Source organism: Balaenoptera musculus, chromosome 9 (genome assembly GCF_009873245.2).
Source record: "Balaenoptera musculus isolate JJ_BM4_2016_0621 chromosome 9, mBalMus1.pri.v3, whole genome shotgun sequence".
Lineage (NCBI taxonomy): Eukaryota > Metazoa > Chordata > Mammalia > Artiodactyla > Balaenopteridae > Balaenoptera > Balaenoptera musculus.
In genome coordinates, this window is record NC_045793.1 from 94,429,150 (window position 1) to 94,448,336 (window position 19,187).

The following is a 19,187-nucleotide window of genomic DNA, read 5'->3' on the forward strand; positions in this document are numbered from 1 at the left end:
GTAGCCACCGAGTGAATGGCTTAGTACTGGACGTTTCTTAAACTATCACACTATCTGCTAGTATTTTAAATTACTGTTTACACTTACTTTAAAGTTAACTAGACCTTTAAGTGTCAGGATCTTTGTTCACATATCTTTGAAAGGTATACTTTAATCTAGTGAAATTGGAGTAAATCTTTAATATCGCTGTTAATGCCTTGCCTGTTATATAATGCTGTTCTCCAAAAACGGTGTGTGTATTGATATATATTTATCTGTTAAGCAAAATGAATTAAAAGTAACTCCTGAGGATACTGCAGGTTCTTAAATTTTTAGATGTCTAGAAATTCTAGGCCTTATAGTTTAGAGTATTACGAATTGTTTGCATCCGTTGTTTTTTCCTATTGGTTTTACTTTTCAGTAATGCCAAGCAGCTGCTGAGTACCTCTAAGCACGGTTATGTTGAATCTCAGTACAACATGTGTACCAGTAAAATTAGATCTCTTTGAAGCGTCAGCCTAGTAAGTGTAAAGATGTGATGCTAGTGGAGATCTGTGTGTGTTTGTCTTTAAACCAAAACAGCTGTATAAATCTCTTCATTCTTGCAGGGTTCAAGCACACTTTCAATGCTAGTTGATGCCTTAAGCAAAGACTATCAACATTGAAAACTCATTTCACCATATCTAGCTTCTGTGTTTTGTATGAGTTTATATTTTACTTTAATTAAAATAGGTTTGCCAAAAGGCTTGCATTTTTTGCAGATGAATTTGTTTTTGACGGAGTAGGTCAAAGTTTCAGTGCTTTAGATAGCAATTTTAAGTGTATGATGCAATTTTAAGAATGGATTTTGTGTTTATCAGGCCTTTTAGTTGCTGGATACTTCAGTGAGGTCCTTTATTATCTGATAGTGCTGTGTATTTTATATTTATTTCAGAGCAGTGGTATGTGCATTTGGGATTATTTGTATTTAGCAAATATTTATTGAGCACGTATTATATGCCAGATACTGTTTTAAGGACTGGAATATAGCAATGAAGAGAGACAAGGTCCTTGCCCTCATGAGGCTTGCGTTCTAGAGGACCATTCGTTACTGAATCTTTTACTGGTGTCTGTATTGACCACCAGTGTTTCTAAGTGGTTGGATTTGGAAGAAGCTTTAGAATATTTTGGCCAACATTCCTGACATCCAGCGTTTTGGTTGTGTGCCTGTATACATCTAGAGGTGGGAAGATGTTACTTTGAGACAGCTTATTCCATTAGATTTGGGACTTGCTGGTTTGCTCAGTGCCTTAGCAACACCCTGGGAGACTCAGTTTCCTAAACTGTAACCGCGAAATACTTGTTTTTTTTTTATTATTCCAAGGATTAAATGAAAATTTGTGTTTTATGTACACTTAAAATTGGTGAATTTTGCTGTACTTAAATTACATCTCAATAAAGCTGATTTTTTTTTAAAGGGAAAAAAAGAAGATTTGTGTTTTGGAAAGTGTAGAAATATTATAGACTATTACAGAAATGTAACATGGTGGCATTTTTATTGAATAGCTTGAAATGCTAGAATTCTTCATAGTGAAACAGAAATCTGCCTCCACGTAACTTCTACTCATTGCTTCAAGTTTAACTTTTTGGAATAGTTCAGAGCAAACCTGTATGCTGCCTCTTCAAAATGTAAAGACAGTTGTTTTGTCTTCTGAGTCTTTTCTTCTCTGGGTCAAAAAACTCATTTTTCATACAGTTTTTGATTTCACATTATATCATACCTAGTTTGTCAAATGTCCTGCTTAAAATATGGGGCCCAGAGTTTATAGTTAACATAGTTGATTGAAGAACTTGATTTTTAAATATAACAAATGTGTTATTACTGTTTTGGAATAATTAATTGAACTATCTTGTCCAACTCAATGCAAAAAGTTTTGTTTAAGTCATGGTGATAGGTGGCCCATGTTGTTTAACGAATAGACTCTCGGATTGCGAGCTCCGTGAAGGCAATTATCCTGTCTTGCTGACCGTTGTATTCCTAGTGCTCAGTGTAGTATCTGGCACAAGTAGACTCTTAATAATTGCTGAAATGGGTAAAGGAAGGGATGACGGCGTTTATTGAGCATGTGAAATATTGTGGGCCTGGATATGTAAGGATTTAATAGAGACTGTGTGTTTTGCTATAGGAAATAGCAGAGTGGTCTTTTTCCAGCCCACATGGAGCTTGTGTAGGAATGAATTGTCACTGTAGATATTTTTGAGGAAATGCATGCACGTTCAGAGTGGTATGGTATTGAGACCATGGAATGAAGATCTTCTCTGTGTTAGTTCCTGGAATAAATCCTCTCTGTTGTACTGACTTTACTTCACAACCTGCTCTTTGCCACCATCTGAAACTTCAGCCCTTTGCTGCTCATGCTTGCCATCAAGTCCCTCCTTAGCTTTCCTTTTTCCCCTGTGTAACCGGGTTACCATATTCTCTTTGCGACTTGACTGTTGGGGTGTGAGGAGTCATATAATTCTGCTGATTGGCCTTATAATAAATGTGCAGGTGGACTGAAGAGAGGGGCTGTTCAGAATGAGAGGCAGTGGTACTGACACTTAGGTTTTACTGAATGCCAGGCATTGACAAATACTTAACGTATATTCACCTCCAAAACCCGTGTTGTGGTTGGAACATTCCTGTTGATAGATTGGGAAACGGAAGCTCTAAAAAGTTAAGTGATTTGTTCCAAGGTCAGCTTGGATTCAAACCCTGGGCTGATTCTGAAGTACAAGCTCTTGATATTGTGCTGTATTGAACCACACATGGGGTTCAAGGGAGCAGACCACCTCACTTAATGATCTGTTTTGCTAAAATTCACCCCCTGTTTGGATATTTATGTGTTAATTTCTGTTTCCTGGCCATCTTTGCAGCATTTTGAAGATTAAAAAAACCAAATTCTTCTAAAGGTTCTTTCAGCTCATTTTGTCTTTTAATTTGTAGGTTTTATGAATAGGAGGCTAAAAACATTTTTTGAAGACACTAATAATAGTTATTGAGGGTTGTTTTGCAATGGAATGTCTTGGTCTGAAGTCACTCAAGTCAGACCAGTTACAATCAGTACAATAAATTGTTATATATAATTGATTCTCTCTCTGAAATGTGGAAGTTCTCTTCCACCAAGAAGCAGCAGAAGCCTCTGTTATGGAATAATATTGAGGCTCTGAGAATCTAAAGATGGGCATACCCTAGATGGAAATTTAAAAGAATTTATTAGTATTCACTTGCATATGATACGCGGTATCTCTTGTGGATTATTTAGTGTTTTGTCCTAAAAACTAGTGCTCAAAAATATATGAAATGAAGACATTCCAGAATTTTTAAAAAGCTATTACTCATAAAATACTGATTTGATATGTACTTACTGGAAATAAGTCATGAATATCCTTAGATGAATTCTTAAAATGCTTTTCAAAAGTGTTAAAAATACAGGATAGTTGGATAAATGCAGAAACACTCAGAAGGAATGGGAATTTAGGTGAACTGTCTTAAGTCTCCAAACTGTAATCCTTTCATTCCCAAGATGGGCTTGTGTTTTGCTGCTTCTCTGACCCAACCTTGCCTGACATTTACATCTACTCATTCTCTATCACATTTTTGTTCTAACACTAATATTTATTCCATTTCCAGTACCTTAGTTCAAGCCCTCATTTGTAATCAGACTTCCTGTTATTCTTTTCTTCCCAATTCATTCTTTATTCAGGAGAGTTTGCTGAAAATTTTGGTTAGATTGTATCACTTCCATTAGTTAAGTCCAAATTTTCTAATGCATTGTCATGTAATGCCTTTTATGATCTGGTCCCATTCCATCAGAGTTCTATTTTTAGAGGCACTTTTATTTCTCTACATTTTTCCTTTTGCTGATCTTTTAGCTTGAAATGCCTTTTTTCCTCCTCTCTGCCTCCAGCTTTGCGTTCAAAACCCAGCTCAAATTCCACCATCTTGAGACCTTTACTCCATTCATCCAGAAAAAGTTAATTCCTTTTCTTATACCCCTACGGCACTTTGTTTTATCTTTGCTGTAGAGCTTTTAAAAATTTGTGTTTTCCCTACTAGATTGTAAGCTCCTAGAGGACAAATTCCAAAGTGTATTTATTAGTGGTTGAATTAATTTGAATATTTTTGTACACAGATTAATGCAAACCAGCTTTTGCATAAATGCCAGTTGTATCTCTAAATTTACTTGCTGTTTTGGTTTACGTATACTCTAGGATGGCGGAAGTAATTGTTTTGATTTATGAGGAGAAAATTTAAGAACCTCCCCCTTCTAGCTTATGCTTTACTGGAATGAGTCAAGGATGCTGGGAGTCACTTTTAGTGTGAATAGAATAAATTCAGGGACTTCCCTGGCAGTCCAGTGGTTAAGACTCTGCATTTCCAATGCAGGGGGGGCATGGGTTCCATCCCTGGTCCGGGAAGTAAGATCCCACATGCTGCCTGCCCGGCGCTGCCAAAAAAAAAAAAAAAGAATAAATTCAGACTTAGTATTTATATTTGCACTCTGTTGTGTGATCATAATAAATGATCTGTTTTTCTTGGTGAAAATTTTCTGAGTAGACTGTATGTCAAGCTATTATTTCCTGACTCTGAAAAATTAATAGCTATTTTTGAAAAACCAGCTGAAAATTAATGTTGCTTAATATTCATATTTACGGTCATTTAAATCTTTTCTCTTATTCTGTATGTTTTCTATGAATATCACTTAAGCTTTTGTTGTTATTTTTGTTTTTGTTTGGCTTTGTTTCATATGTAGGTATCTGTAAACTTTAAAGTGGGTGTTGGAAGCAAAAGTATTAAGAAAAGTATTACTTATTCACAGTGATTTTGTTCCTTGAATTTCTGCACATGCAAATTATGGTAGAATCTAGTGTTCTTAATATATTTGGAAAATAAATGTAGGTGAGAAGATTAAAGTCTAGGTTAAAAACTGGAATTTGCATAAAATGGAAATGAAAAAGGTGGTGAGAGGAACTGAAAATGAAAGTAGTTAATGGGCTGCATGCCCATTTTCTGTTTCTTTTCCGTTTTTTGCATTTTCAGTTGTATAGGGATACTTTCACTGAGGTATTTTTATTGACACTTCAAACTTAATTCATCCACCATTAAATTAATTATTTCACTTCTATTGGAGTCATTTCTTTTTCTGATATTGCTCTGCATTATTTTTCACATATCTACAAAGAATAATAGAGGCTCATGGTAGAAATTTTGTTAGTACAGAAAAGTATGAGATTAAAAGTCCCTTTGAATCCAGCTACCTGAGATGATCACCCTCATGACATTTTGATGAACATTCTTCTAGACTTCTATGCGTATATGCATAAGGACATAAGATTTTACATAACATACTACAATGCTATTTTGTATCCTGTACTCCATAGTATAGTCTTTATATTGGCTCCTAGTATTCTGCTGTATGGATATACCATAACTTCTTTGGCCAAGTCCATTTTGCTAGATTCTTATTTTTTTTATTTTTTGTTTTTTTCTATGTTTATGCATCTGTCGCAGAATTTTTGTGTGCATTTGCCCATTATCTCCTCTAGATTGGATTTCCTAGGGATAAGATTGCTGGGGTCAAAAATGGTTTACAGGTTTATAATTCTGATACACTGTCATATTACCCTTTTAGAAGGCTTTTACCAATTTATATTTCCCAACAGTGTGAGAATGCCTGTTTCTTCAGTCCCACCATCACTTGGAGTTGTCAGATGTCTCGTTATTTTTTTTCATTTGTGTTTCTTTAATATCTAATAAGGCTGCCTTTCTTTTCATCTGTATGTTGGATGTTCTGATTTCTTGATTCATTATTTTGTTTGATGTTTTTCTAAGAGCTCTTTGTATTAGAGATATTAAGTGTTTTTTGTGGTATTAGTATTTTTGTGAGTCTTTTAACCTTGTTTATGTAACGTCTAGTTTTAAGAACTTTTTGATTTGTGTGTGTGTGCGCACGTGTTTTAAATGGCAGTAGTTTCTCCCAAGCATCCAGTGCCAAAACCTTAGTAATACTTATCTCCTTTCCCTCCTGAGTTCTACTGAATTGCTTGTTCTAATTTGTCCTTCTGTAATGGTCTTTGGTCTACGCTTTTTTTTTTTTAAATTAATTAATTAATTATTTTTGGCTGCGTTGGGTCTTCATTGCTGTGTGCAGGCTCTCTCTAGTTGCGGAGAGCAGGGGCTACTCTTCGTTGGGGTGTGTGGGCTTCTCGTTGCAGTGGCTTCTCTTATTGCAGAGCACGGGCTCTAGGCACGTGGGCTTCAGTAGTTGTGGCATGTGGGCTCAGTAGTTGTGGCTCACAGGCTCTAGAGCACAGGTTCAGTAGTTGTGGCGCATGGGCTTAGTTGCTCCATGGCATGTGAATCTTCCTGGACCAGGGCTCGAACCTGTGTCCCCTACATTGACAGGTGGATTCTTAACCACTGTGCCACCAGGGAAGCCCTGGTCTACTCTCATTTAGTTCGAAACTCTGTAGCTTACATCCTTATTGTTGATTCTGATTGCATTTGGGCTTTTCCTCTTTGAGCCCTTCCTGTTTTCTGCATTCAAATTAATCTCAAAATACCACTTCGATTCTGTCATTTTTCTGTAAAATATGTTTACAGAGTCAAATTCTTGAACTGGGCATTTAAGATTCTCCACCATAGACTGACCCAAAATAACCTTATTTCTCACTGTATGTGTTGATGACAATACAAACTGGACTCCTTACCATTTTAAAAACATGGAGTTGTAAGCCCCCGGTACGTTAGTTTATGCCCTGCCCTCAATTGGCCAATCCTACTTGTCCATTTTGCAACCATAGTTCATGTGTCATCTACGAAGCCTTCATTAATCTCATCCCAAAGTGATTTCTCTTAATGCTTATTGCCCCAAGATCACTTTTATGAATACTTATTATATCCAGGTTTGGATTAATTAGAGTTCTCCCAACCCCACCCCTGTATATTGGACAAGTTTCTTTCATTCATTTTAAAAACTAGTTTTATTGAGGTATAACTTTACCTATAGTACAGTTCACCAGTTTTAAGTGTACAATTAAATGGGTTTGATGAATCACCACAATCATGATAACTGGAACATTTCTATTGCCCCCAAAAGTTCCCTGTGCCTCTTTGCCGTCCGTCCCCTACTCTTACCTGTGGTCCTTGGCAACCACTAATTTACTTTCTGTCACATTAGTTTTACCTTTCTTAATGTCATATAAATGGAATTATATGGTATGTAATCTTTGTTGTCTGCCTTTCACTTAACCCGCTTTTGAGATTCACTGATGTTGTTGCATGTTCGAGTGGTTTGTTCCTTTTTATTGCTGAGTCATATTCCATTTATGAATATACTGCAATTTGCTTATCCCATTACCCAGTTGATAAACAATTGAGTTGTTTCCAGTTTTGAGCTGTTATGAACAAAGATGCTGTGAACATTTGAATATAGATCTTTTGTTTTTATTATTTGTGAGCAAATTAGGGGTGGGACTACTGTGTTGTATGGTTAAGTGAATGTTTGACTTTATAAGAAAATGCCAGCCTGTTTTCCAAAGTGGCTGTACCATTTTGCATTCTGGTCAGCCGTGTATGAGCATTCCAGTTGCTTCACATTCTCACTGAGACTTCAGTTTTTGTCAGTCTTTGATTTTAGCTGTTCTAGTAGAGGTATAGGGGTATATCATTGTGGTTTTATTTGCAATTCCCTAATAACTAATAATGTTGAGCATCTTTCTGTATGCTTATTTGCTCTTCGTGTCTTTTGAGAAGTGTCTTAAAATGTTTTGTCCATATTCTTTATGAATTGGGTTGTTTGTCTCATTGAGTTCTGTACATATTTTGGATACAAACTCTGTATCAGATACATGTTTTGCAAAGGTGAGCCACTGGCTCACCTTTCCTTAACAGTAATTTCAAAAGCAGAAGTTTTAAATTTTCATGAAATCTCATTTGGCAATTTTTTCTTTTATGATTTGTGTTCTTTGTCATCGCCTGTGCCCTCAAACTTTGCCTAACTCATGTTCACAGGTTTTTTTCTCCTTGGGTTTTTTTTTAATTTTTTTTTTTTTTTTTTTAATTGAAGTGTAGTTGATTTTCAGTGTTGTGTTTCTGGTGTACAGCGAAGTGATTCAGTAATTTATATATACTTTTTCATTATAGGTTATTATGAGATATTGAAAATAGTTCCCTGCACTTATACATCCTTAGTTTTGTAATATACATCTTTAATTTATCACAGTCTATCTTCATGTATAATATAACATTACAAGAGCATACCTCCATTTTCTTCTTGTCTTTTGTACTGTTCTTGTCATATGTTTTATTTCTATATATGTATAACTTACGTATGTTACGTATAGACATGAAATTTAAAATGAGAAAAGTCATTTACCTACCTTTATATATACCTTTTCAAACATTTGTCTTTCCTTTGTGTAGATCCAGATTTTAATATAATATTTTTCTCTGGCCAGAGGGATGGCTTTGAACGTTTCTTTTAGTGCAGGTCTGCTGTTTTGTCTGTCTGAAAAAGCCTCCATCGTGAAAGATATTTTTGCTAGGTATAGAATTCTGTATATATGTATTTTCCCCCTGGGTACTCTGACTTATTTCACTTCTGGCTTGCGTAGTTTGACGAGAGTTTCCGTAATAATTTGTTTTTGCTTCAGCCACTGGATTTTTAAAAAAATTTATTTATTTTTATTTATTTATTATTTTTGGCTGTTTTGGGTCTTTGTCGCTGCGCGTGGGCTTTCTCTAGTTGTGGCGAGCGGGGGCTACTCTTTGTTGTGGTGCGCGGGCTCTAGAGCACATGGGCTTCAGTAGATGTGGCGCGTGGGGTCTGTAGTTGTGGCTCGTGGGCTCTAGAGTGCGGCTCAGTAGTTGTGGCGCACGGGCTTCATTGCTCCGCGGCATGTGGGATCTTCCTGGACCAGGGCTCGAACCCGTGTCCCCTGAATTAGCAGGCAGATTCTTAACCACTGCGCCACCGGGGAAGCCCCAGCCACTGGATTTTTAAGTTCCGTAAGTTTCTTTTTTAATCTTAGTGTCTCTTAAGCACCTGCCACCTGTTGTATCTATAGGTGATAGATACGTGACAAATAATATTAAATTGATTTGGATAATAAAATATCCAGCACCTCAGAATTTAAAAAATTTCACAGGGATTGCATTGAATCCGGAGATTAATTTGAGAGTATTCCTATCTTAATAATGTTGCCATCTAATACATGAAAATGGAATGTCTTTCCATTTATTTAGATTTTCCTTAATCTTTTCAATTTTTAAAAAATGTTTCAGGGTACAATCCTTGAACTACTTTTGTTAAATTCCTAGGTATTTTTTTTTAAGGCTGTTATAATGGGAATTGTTTTTGTAATTTAATTTTGATTGTCCATGGCTAGTGTATAGAACTACAATAAATTTTGCTATTAACAGGGTCTAATATTGGCTTGTGAATAAATTCATGATGACTAGAGTTAGACTAATCAAAAGTATGTGCCTTCTTGCAAATCAAGTATTAAGCCCTTCCTGTGCTATTCTCACCATCTTTCCTTTTTCTCTCTTCAAAAACACGTCTCAAGACATGATTCAGTGAAACATGAAGACAGGGTTATGCTCAGTGGATTAGAACTTGTTTGCCTGAGCAAATCTGCAGAAAGTCAGCCATCTGTCATTTTTTTTTTTTTTTTAACTTTCAGTGTTGCATTAGGCACATAAAGGAAAGGAAATACACCTTCAGAATAAACATGAAACATTTCAGTGTTATGTTATTTACTTTTTCTAGTTTTTAAAATAACTGTACAATTTACTTTTATTTTAAATAGTACAATCAGTGGTCTTTAGTGTATTCACAGAGTTGTGCAACCATTGCCACTAATTTTAGAACATTTTAATCAAACCTGAAAGAAACTCGGTGGTAGTCACTCTGCATTCCCACCTCCCCAAGTCTCTGACAACCGCCAATCTACTTTCTTGTTTCTATGGTCTTGCCTTTTCTGGACATTTCTTATAAATGGAATCATACAGTTTATGGTCTTCTGTGACTGGCTTTTTTCATTAAACTTAATGTTTCTAAGGTTCATATATGTTGTAGCATGTATCAGTACTTCATTCCATTTTTAGCAAAGTAGTGTTCCATTATATGGATATACCATATTTTACCATCAGTTGATGGATACTTGGGTTGTTTATACTTTGGTCTGTTATGAATAATGCTCCTTTGAACACTTGTGTACAGTTTTTGCATGGAGATATGTTTTTATTTCTCTTGAGTATATACCGAAGAGTGGAATTTCTGAGTCATAATGGTAAGCTTATGTTTAACATTTTAAGAAACTGCCAAAATATTTTTCAGAGTGGCAGCATCAATTTTTATATTCCAACCAGCAGTATGTTAGAGTTCCAGTTTTTCCACATCCTTGACAGTAGTTGTTTTTTTTAATCATAGACATCTTTATGTTTAAAGTGCTATCTTATTGTGCTTTTGATTTCATTTCCCTAATGACTAATAATGTTGAGCATTTTTTTCATGTGTTTATTGGCCATTTGTATATCTTTTGGGAGGAAATGTTTATTCAGATCCTTTACCTATTTTAAAAGCTGGTTGCCTTCTTATTGTTGAATCTTAAGAGTTCTTTATATATTCTGGATCCAAGTCCCTTAATATGACTTGCAACATTTCTCCTTCTCCTAGAGAGACAAACTCTTGTGTTTGGGAGAGTCAACTTTAATTTAGTACAATGAAATGGAGTCTTCCGCAAGTAACTTGTTGGCAACCGCTTGGGCTATTGTAGCAGTGTAACTTTGGACAAGTCACTTAGCTTTTGAGACATTGTTTATGGACCCAAAAGAAGAAGAAGAAAAAAGAATTCCTAGGGCAGCGGTCAACAGAACAACCAAAAGACTACTGTGTGGTTGGCAGATCTTGTGCCTTGGGTTGGCTGGGTAGAGATACAGTATAAAGGAAAAAGCAAAGACTTAAAAATAATACAGATGTGAATTTAGGCACTAACTCTGGTGCTTTTGTAGCAGAGCAATATCAAGCAATTTATTTACTTATCCTTTTTGAGCCCTAGTCTTTCTACTTGTAAAATGGAATGAGTAATTCCTACCTAATAACGAGAACTGGAAACAACCTAAGTACTCTGAATAGGGGGGCAGATAAATAAATTATGGCACAGATACTTGATTTGCAAATATTTTCTCCTGTTGTATCACTTTGTTGATGTCTATTAAGCACAAAAGTTTTAAATTTTTTTTTTTATATATATATATATATTTTTTTGGCTGTGTTGGGTCTTCGTTTCTGCGCGAGGGCTCTCTCTAGTTGCGGCAAGCGGGGGCCACTCTTCATCGCGGTGCGCGGGCCTCTCACTGTCGCGGCCTCTCTTGTTGCGGAGCACAAGCTCCAGACGCGCAGGCTCAGTAGTTGTGGCTCACGGGCCTAGTTGCTCCGCAGCATGTGGGATCTTCCCAGACCAGGGCTCGAACCCATGTCCCCTGCATTGGCAGGCGGACTCCTAACCACTGCGCCACCAGGGAAGCCCGAAAGTTTTAAATTTTGATGAAGTCTAGTTAATTTTTCTTTTTGTTGCTTGTGCTTTGGTATCATACCTAAGAAGACTTTACCTAATTAAAAGTCACAAAGATTTGTTCCTATATTTTCTCCTAAGAGTTTTATAGTTTTAGTTCTTACATCTTGATCTTCGATCTATTTTCCGTTAATTTTGTGGACTCTCAGTGCTATTCCATTGATTTGCATGTCCATCCTTGTGCCAGTACGACACAGTCTTGATTATTCTAACTTCGCAGTAATTTTTGAAATCAGGAAGTATGAATCTTCCAAATTTTCTCTTTTAGATTGCTTTGACTTTGTGTTTTTTGTCTTTTTTATTGTGGGGGCAGGGGAGGGTGGTGGGGATATCTTTTGCATTTCCACAAAAATTTTAGGATCAGCTTGCCAATTTGTGCAAAAAAGGCAGTTAAGGATTTTCATAGGGATTGCATTGAATCTGGAGATCAGTTGGGAGTATTACCATCTTAATAATGTTAAGTCATCTAATACCTGAACATGGAATGTCTTTCTGTTTATTTAGATTTTCCTTAGTATTTTCAATGGTGTTTTTAAGTACTTTCAATGGTGTTTTTTGTTTTAGGTACAATCCTTGCACTTCTTTTGTTAAATTTATTCTTAGGTATTCTTTTTAAGACTATTGCAATGGGAATTATTATTGTAAGTTAAATTTTTTGGGGTAAATTGAAAAAAATTGTATTGAAGTAAAGTTGATTTACAATGTTGTGTTAATTTCTGCTGTACAGCAGAGTTACTTAGCTATAGATATATATGTTCTTTTTTATATTTTGCATTATGGTTTATCATAGGATATTGAATTAGTAGTTCCCTGTGCTATACAGTAGGACCTTGTTTTGTAAGTAAATTTTGATTGTCCATTGCTACTGTGTAGAACTACAGTAGTGTTGTTGTTTTTTTTAATAAATTTATTTATTTTATTTATTTATTTTTGGCTGCGTTGGGTCTTGGTTGCTGCGCGTGGGCTTTCTCTGGTTGCGGCGAGCGGGGGCTACTCTTCATTGCGGTGCGCGGGCTTCTCATTGTGGTGGCTTCTCTTGTTGTGGAGCACGGGTTCTAGGTGCACGGGCTTCAGTAGTTGTGGCACGTGGGCTCAATAGTTGTGGCTCGCGGGCTCTAGAGCGCAGGCTCATTAGTTGTGGCGCACGGGCTTAGTTGCTCCGCGGCATGTGGGATCTTCCCGGACCAGGGCTCAAACCCGTGTCCCCTGCATTGGCAGGCGGATTCTTAACCACTGCGCCACCAGGGAAGTCCTACAGTAGTGTTTTGTGTGTTTTTTTTGGGCTGCTCTGCGCGTCTTGCAGGATCTTAGTTCCCCGACCAGGGATTGAAGCCCGGGCCCTGGCAGTGAAAGTGCCGAGTCCGAACCACTGGATTTTTCTATATTGATCATGTATCCTGCCATCTTGCTGACTTAATAATTCTAATAGTTTTTTAGTGGATTCCTTAGGATATTCTATACACAAGATATGTTATCTGCAAATAGAGAATGCTTTATTTCTTTATTTTCCCGTGGTCTAGTTCTTTTTCTTGCCTAATTATAACAGCTAGAATTTCAAGTTCAGTGTTGATTAGAAGAGGTGAAATTGGACTACCTTGCCTTGTTCCTGATCAGGTATGGAAAACATTTAGTCTTTCTCCACAAAATGATTTTAGCTGTGAATTTTTCATAAATGCCTTTGTTTTATTTTTTTTGATTAAAGTTGTTTCCCTCAGAGTCTAATTTTTGGTGTCAAAAAAATTCCAGATGCTTTGGTTGTCCTTTATACACAAGCCTGTGTAATTATCCACTATTGTCCTATGGTGTCCTTTATACACAAGCCTGTGTAATTATCCACTCTTGTCCTATGGGCTAGGAAAAGAGGAAGTCTCCTATTTTGTAGTATGTGCACAGTGATTGGCCACATCAGTTTCCTCATAGACTATGCCGGAAAAAACATATGAAAAATGTTTCATTATGGAAAATATATGCATTAATGTTGATAGTGTTTCTTTTATCTAGTTAGTGTTACTTAAGCATGCATGATTTTCTAAATATAATTCTTTGAAGTTAAGCAGTTGGTGTATTGGAGTAAATAAATTGATACAACTTCTTTCATTTTTATTAAAGAAAGTGACAGTGTAAAAAACATTGTAAAATACCATACATTCTGGTTTGTAGTAATTTCTGGTAGTGTTCATCTTTAAAGTTTTCTGTTGGTGTTTATCCTTAAATTTTTCTGCATTTTTCAGTTTTATACAATGGAATTGTGTGACTTTTTTTAACCTATACTCTTTTTATATTTAAAACATATGAAGTGCTTGAAAACTGTACAGAGGCGTAGCAAGATGTGAAAGCTACCCTTTATGCCCTTTTCATTCCCATTTCCTTCCAAATATATAACCGTGTAAATAGATTGGTGTACATCCTTTTTCTGCATATATACTTACATACAAACATATATACACATAAACATTAAGAATGTTATTATGCCATAAGTGTTGTTTTTTACTTTTTTTTTTTTAACAGTATGATTTGAAGATCTTTCCAAACGGCTACATAGAATTCCATAATGAAATCTGTCAAGCTTTATGTAACCATCAACTGTTGGGCACTAAGCTGTGTTTTCATTTTTTTTTTTATATTACAAACAGTCCTTTAAAGGATATCTGAGTGATAACTTTTGACACATTTGGAAATGTTTTCGTAGGATATGTTCTTATAAGTGAAATTGCAGATCAAAAGCATTTGATAGGTACTACCGAATTGCCTTTTTTTAAAAGGTTTAGTTAGCAATTTTATATTCCCTCTGATAATTTATATGAGTGACCGTTTCTCTAAATTCTGGTGAATACTTGATATTTATCTCAATGTTTATATGAAGAAGCTAGTTAATGTAATTCTGTCTCCTAAACCTTCTTAGTTTTTTTTTTTTTTTAATTTAATTTTATTTTTGGCTGCATTGGGTCTTCGTTGCTGTGCGCAGGCTTCTCATTGCGGTGGCTTCTCTTGTTGTGGAGCACGGGCTCTAGGCACGCGGGCTTCAGAAGTTGTGGCACGCGGGCTCAGTAGTTGTGGCTTGCGGGCTCTAGAGTGCAGGCTCAGTAGTTGTGGCTCACGGGCTTAGTTGCTCCGCAGCATGTGGGATCTTCCTGGACCAGGGCTCGAACCCGTGTCCCCTGCATTGGCGGGCAGATTCTTAACAACTGCGCCACTAGAGAAGCCCTAAACCTTCTTAGTTTAAGTAGAATTTTATCAGTGGACCTATGCCTATTAGTTAACTAGTTGGATATCAGTTACCCAAAGCATTCTGCTGGTATTTGCAGACATTCAGAGAAGTAGATAACTTATTCTTTACTTATATTAATCACTTCAGTAAATATCTTTTAACCTCTTATTATATGCCAGACATAGTTTTAGACACTGGGGTTATAGTGGTAAATAAGACATTGGTGGAGAAGAGGGGTGTATATGTGCTAATTTATCTTTCTGATTTATCAACCTCACTATGAAGTTGATAATTAAATGGAGACCTAAATGACAAGCGTCAGCTGTGTGATGATCTAAGCATCCCAGGAAGATAAAAAACAATGTTTTAAGGTATCAAATCAAGAAAAAGTGTGATTTTCATTTTCTTTTTTCTCATTTTTTAAAAAATTGAAGTATAATTTATTTACAATGCTGTGTTAGTTTCAGGTGTACAACAAAGTGATTCTGTTATACATCTCTGTCTCTATCTCTGTCTCTATATACCTGTTCTCATTCAGATTCTTTTCTATTATAGCTTATTATAAGATTGAATATAGTTCCCTGTGCTATACAGTAGGTCCTTATTGTTTATCTATTTTATATACAGTAGCGTGTATCTGTTAACCCCAAACTCCCAATTTATCCCTCCCCTCCCTTTCCCCTTTGGTAGTTTGTTTTCAGTGTCTATGAGTCTGTTTCTGTTTTGTAAATAAGTTCATTTGTATCATTTTTTTTTAGATCGTGTATAAGTGATATCATATGTTTGTCTTTCTCTTTCTGACTTAACCTCACTTAGTATGATCAGCTCTAGGTCCATCCATGCTGCTGCAAATGGCCTTATTTCATTCTTTTTTATGGCTGAGTAATATTCTATTGTATATACCTCATCTTCTTTATTAATTCATCTGTTGACGGACATTTAGGTTGCAAAGCGTGACCTTTTGAAGATGCAGAAAAGAGGCTTGTGTGGCTGGAGCCTAGTGAGTGAAGGAGGGTATAATAAAGATGAGAGGCAATTTGGGTTTTGTGGATCACAAAAAAGATTTTTATTTTATTCTAAATACATTGAGAAGCCATTGGAGAGTTTTAGGCGAAGGTGTGGCATAATCCAATTTATGTTTTTAAAAAACAAAGACATGAATCAAGCTAAAGTCCCATCTCCTCTGTAACCTTCTCATTTGCTGAAATCATATAACACTTGTTACACCTTGTATAAAATACAAGGCAGTATGTAACAAGTGTTATATGATTTCAGCAAATGAGAAGGTTACAGAGGAGATGGGACTTTAGCTTGACCCATAAAGACAGATAAGAATTAAATAAATGGAGGGAAAGGGTGTAGTATGGTGTGGTAGCAATAAATAATGCCTGGCTTTGAACTGGAAGACTTGCTCTTGAGTACTGACTCTACCTTTTCATAGCTCCTGGCCTCTAAGTAAATTTCTTGACCCTCTTTATCTTAGTTCTTCCATCTGCTTTCTCTATGCCTTGGTTGATATAAAGAGCAAGTCAAATGAAAAATGCCTATAAAAGTACTTTGTAAACTGTGGGGTTCAGTGTGGTATACTTGTTTATTTAATAAAAGACTACCATCTGTGTGTTATTACGTTAAGGGCTGTGGAGTGATACAAAAATGAATTAGGTCTGGTGTTGCTCCTTAAAGAGGATATAGTCTAGTAGATAATGTGGTAATATCTGAAGTGCAATGTTACGAATGATAAAGATCTTAAGAAGGATGCAGATAAGGTGCTATAGGGATTCAAAGAAAGGAGAGCTTGCTTTTTTCTTGGAGCTGGTGGTACAGCTTTATGAAGAAGGAAGGACTCTTGAACTAGGCCTTGAAAGGTGGATAGGACTTCAATAGAAGATGGAGGAGAAGAGGATAACCTCAGAGGGTCAATCTATGGGAGTAAAGGTGTGGAGCATTAGGCAAATTCAGAACTTGATAAGGAAAGGTAGGTTAGGACCAGACAGATTATGCAGCACGTTAATATTAGGCTAAGGAAGGTGAATTCTATTCAGTAGGAATACTACCAGCAAATATTTATTGAGCATCTGCCAGTGCCAGGTCTGTGCTAGTCAGGGCTATGAGAATTCAGTGATCTCAGTTTAGTTGGGGAAGACAGATTATTATTTTAATGAAATGTGAATGAAGTGTTGTAGGATCGTAGTTCAAGGAACATCTGCAGCTGCCTGGCATAATAAGGGGAGGCTTTATAAAGGTGTGGTAGACATTTGTGCTTTGCTATGAAGTATCCCTTTGCTTGGCAGATAAAATAGGGAAAGAGAGGAACATGAGAGAAACATTCTAGACCTGGCATTTTATGTGCTTTGGGATGGCTGGACAAGGTTTTGTGTGCAGTGCAAGGCTGTGAAGAATTTTGATAGAGGGTAACTGAAAGATTCAGGTGGCAGTAAATTGGAAAAGGTAGACTTGAGGTGGGGAAACTGGTAAGGAGACTATTACACTGGGCAAAGTAAAAGATGGGGTAGGACCTCATGTGAAATAGTAGCTAAAGGGATAAAGAGCCTCGAAAATTGGAGACATGCTTCAGATGTAGAATTGGCAGGACTTGGAGATCAGTTGGATATGGGAGAAGGGAGGAAAGGGATCAGGTGGAATATAGAATGACTTCTGGATTTCTGCTACTTCAGTGGATACCATTGCCTGAGGATAGGGTATATTTAAGGAGAAAGGGGGTGGATTTGGAGAGGAAGCCTAATAGCTTCAGCTGTATTGTGTTGAAGGTGCATTTAGGATAATTGGGAGGGGTGGAGGATGACTTAGGGGGGTAATCAATGTTTAGGTGACAATTTAAGCCATACATACGTATAAATTAAGTAATTTGGGGGATCGTGGGAGAATGGGTATAGTGAAGAAGAGGAACCTTAAGGAGCACTGAGAAACGGCCATAGAAGGAAAAAAACGGTAGTGGAAGTGCTTAGAAAGTGTTTTTTTAAGGGTATAGTCAACATTGTCATCATAGATATTGATATTTTTCTTTCTTTTTCCCTTTATTTTTCCTCCAGAGGTAGGTCATTGGTCACCTCAATAATCATAGTGAGGACATATAAGCCAGATTAGAGTGGTTTGAGGAGTATGTGGGGTGGATGAGAATTTGGCTGTAATTGGAAGGAGAAATAAAGATACAATATCAAGGTACCATTTATTGCTTGTTTTTTTTTTTTTTTGTCTGTTTTTAAAGATTTTAGAGTCTTGAGTTATTTATTTCCTGAGGGGAAATAGTGAATAGACAGCAAAAGGTAGAAGTCACAAGTAATGGAGTAGCCAATGAGAAGCCTAGCACAGCGCATCTCAGACTATAATGGGGAGTTTGTTGAAATGCAGATTCTGAATCAGAAGGTCTGGGTTGGGGCCTGAGATACAGCATTTCTCATAAGCTCCCGGATGAAGCTGATGCTGCTTTGGTTTGTGGGCCAAACTCTGAAGTAAGGATCTAGAGAATATGGGATTGAAAGTATGATTACAGGTGTTAGCCTTAGATAGAAAGAGGAACACCTCTGCTCTGAGATCAGGTGGAATATAAAGTGAATGGAGATACGGGTTAAGTTTGCAAGCAGGAAACATGCCCGATAACCTTTGTTTTTTTCTGTGAAAAAGAAGTAAAGTGATTTTAAGAAAAGACTCTGGGAATGTTGTGAGCTTGAAGAAGGTGTGAAGGTTTGGAATAGTTACTAAAAAGAGAAGGAAAGTAAGTGAATTTGAGACATGTAATAATCACTGAAAAGTGAGGATTAGTTTGGTTATGGTGTCTGTAGAAATAATTGGGGCAAGGAGAGATTTGATTTAAAGAGATCAGTTATTTTTAAGATGATAAGGTAACCTAGAGGAGAGGTAATGAGGTCTGAAATAGAACAGTGGCCTTGAGAATAGAAGAGGAAGATGTGAATAATGGCCCCCTCAGAGATGTCCATGTGAACCTGTGATATGTTACTTTACTTGGCAAAAGGGACCTTTGTAGATTAAAATAGGGATCTGGAGATGGAGAGATTATCCTGGATTGTAGGTCCTATGTAAACACAAGGGTCTTTGTAAAAGGAAGCAGGAAAGTCAGGGTCAGAAAAGGCCATGTGATGATAGAAGCAGAGGGAGAGAGGAAATGTGATGATGGAAGGACCATGAACCAAAGTCAGATGATGTGGGACCATGAACCAAGGAACGGACAGTCTTTAGAAGCTGGAAAAGGCAAGGGAACAGATTTTCCCGAGACTGTAGAAGGAACAAAGCCCTGGTGACATGTTGATCTTAGCCCAGTGAGACTGATTTTGGACTTCTGACTTCCAGAACTGTAAGATAATACATTTGTGTTGTTTAAGCCACTAAATCTGTGGATAATTTTTTACAGCAGGAATAGGAA

At 36.6% G+C, this 19,187-nt stretch overlaps 1 protein-coding gene across 2 annotated transcripts in view; it reads left to right on the forward strand.

The window, feature by feature from the left end:
* CDK13 (cyclin dependent kinase 13) overlaps positions 1-19,187 on the forward strand; it is a 113,657-nt gene that overhangs the window by 2,128 nt on the left and 92,342 nt on the right. The gene's annotated exons all lie outside the window — the stretch shown is intronic.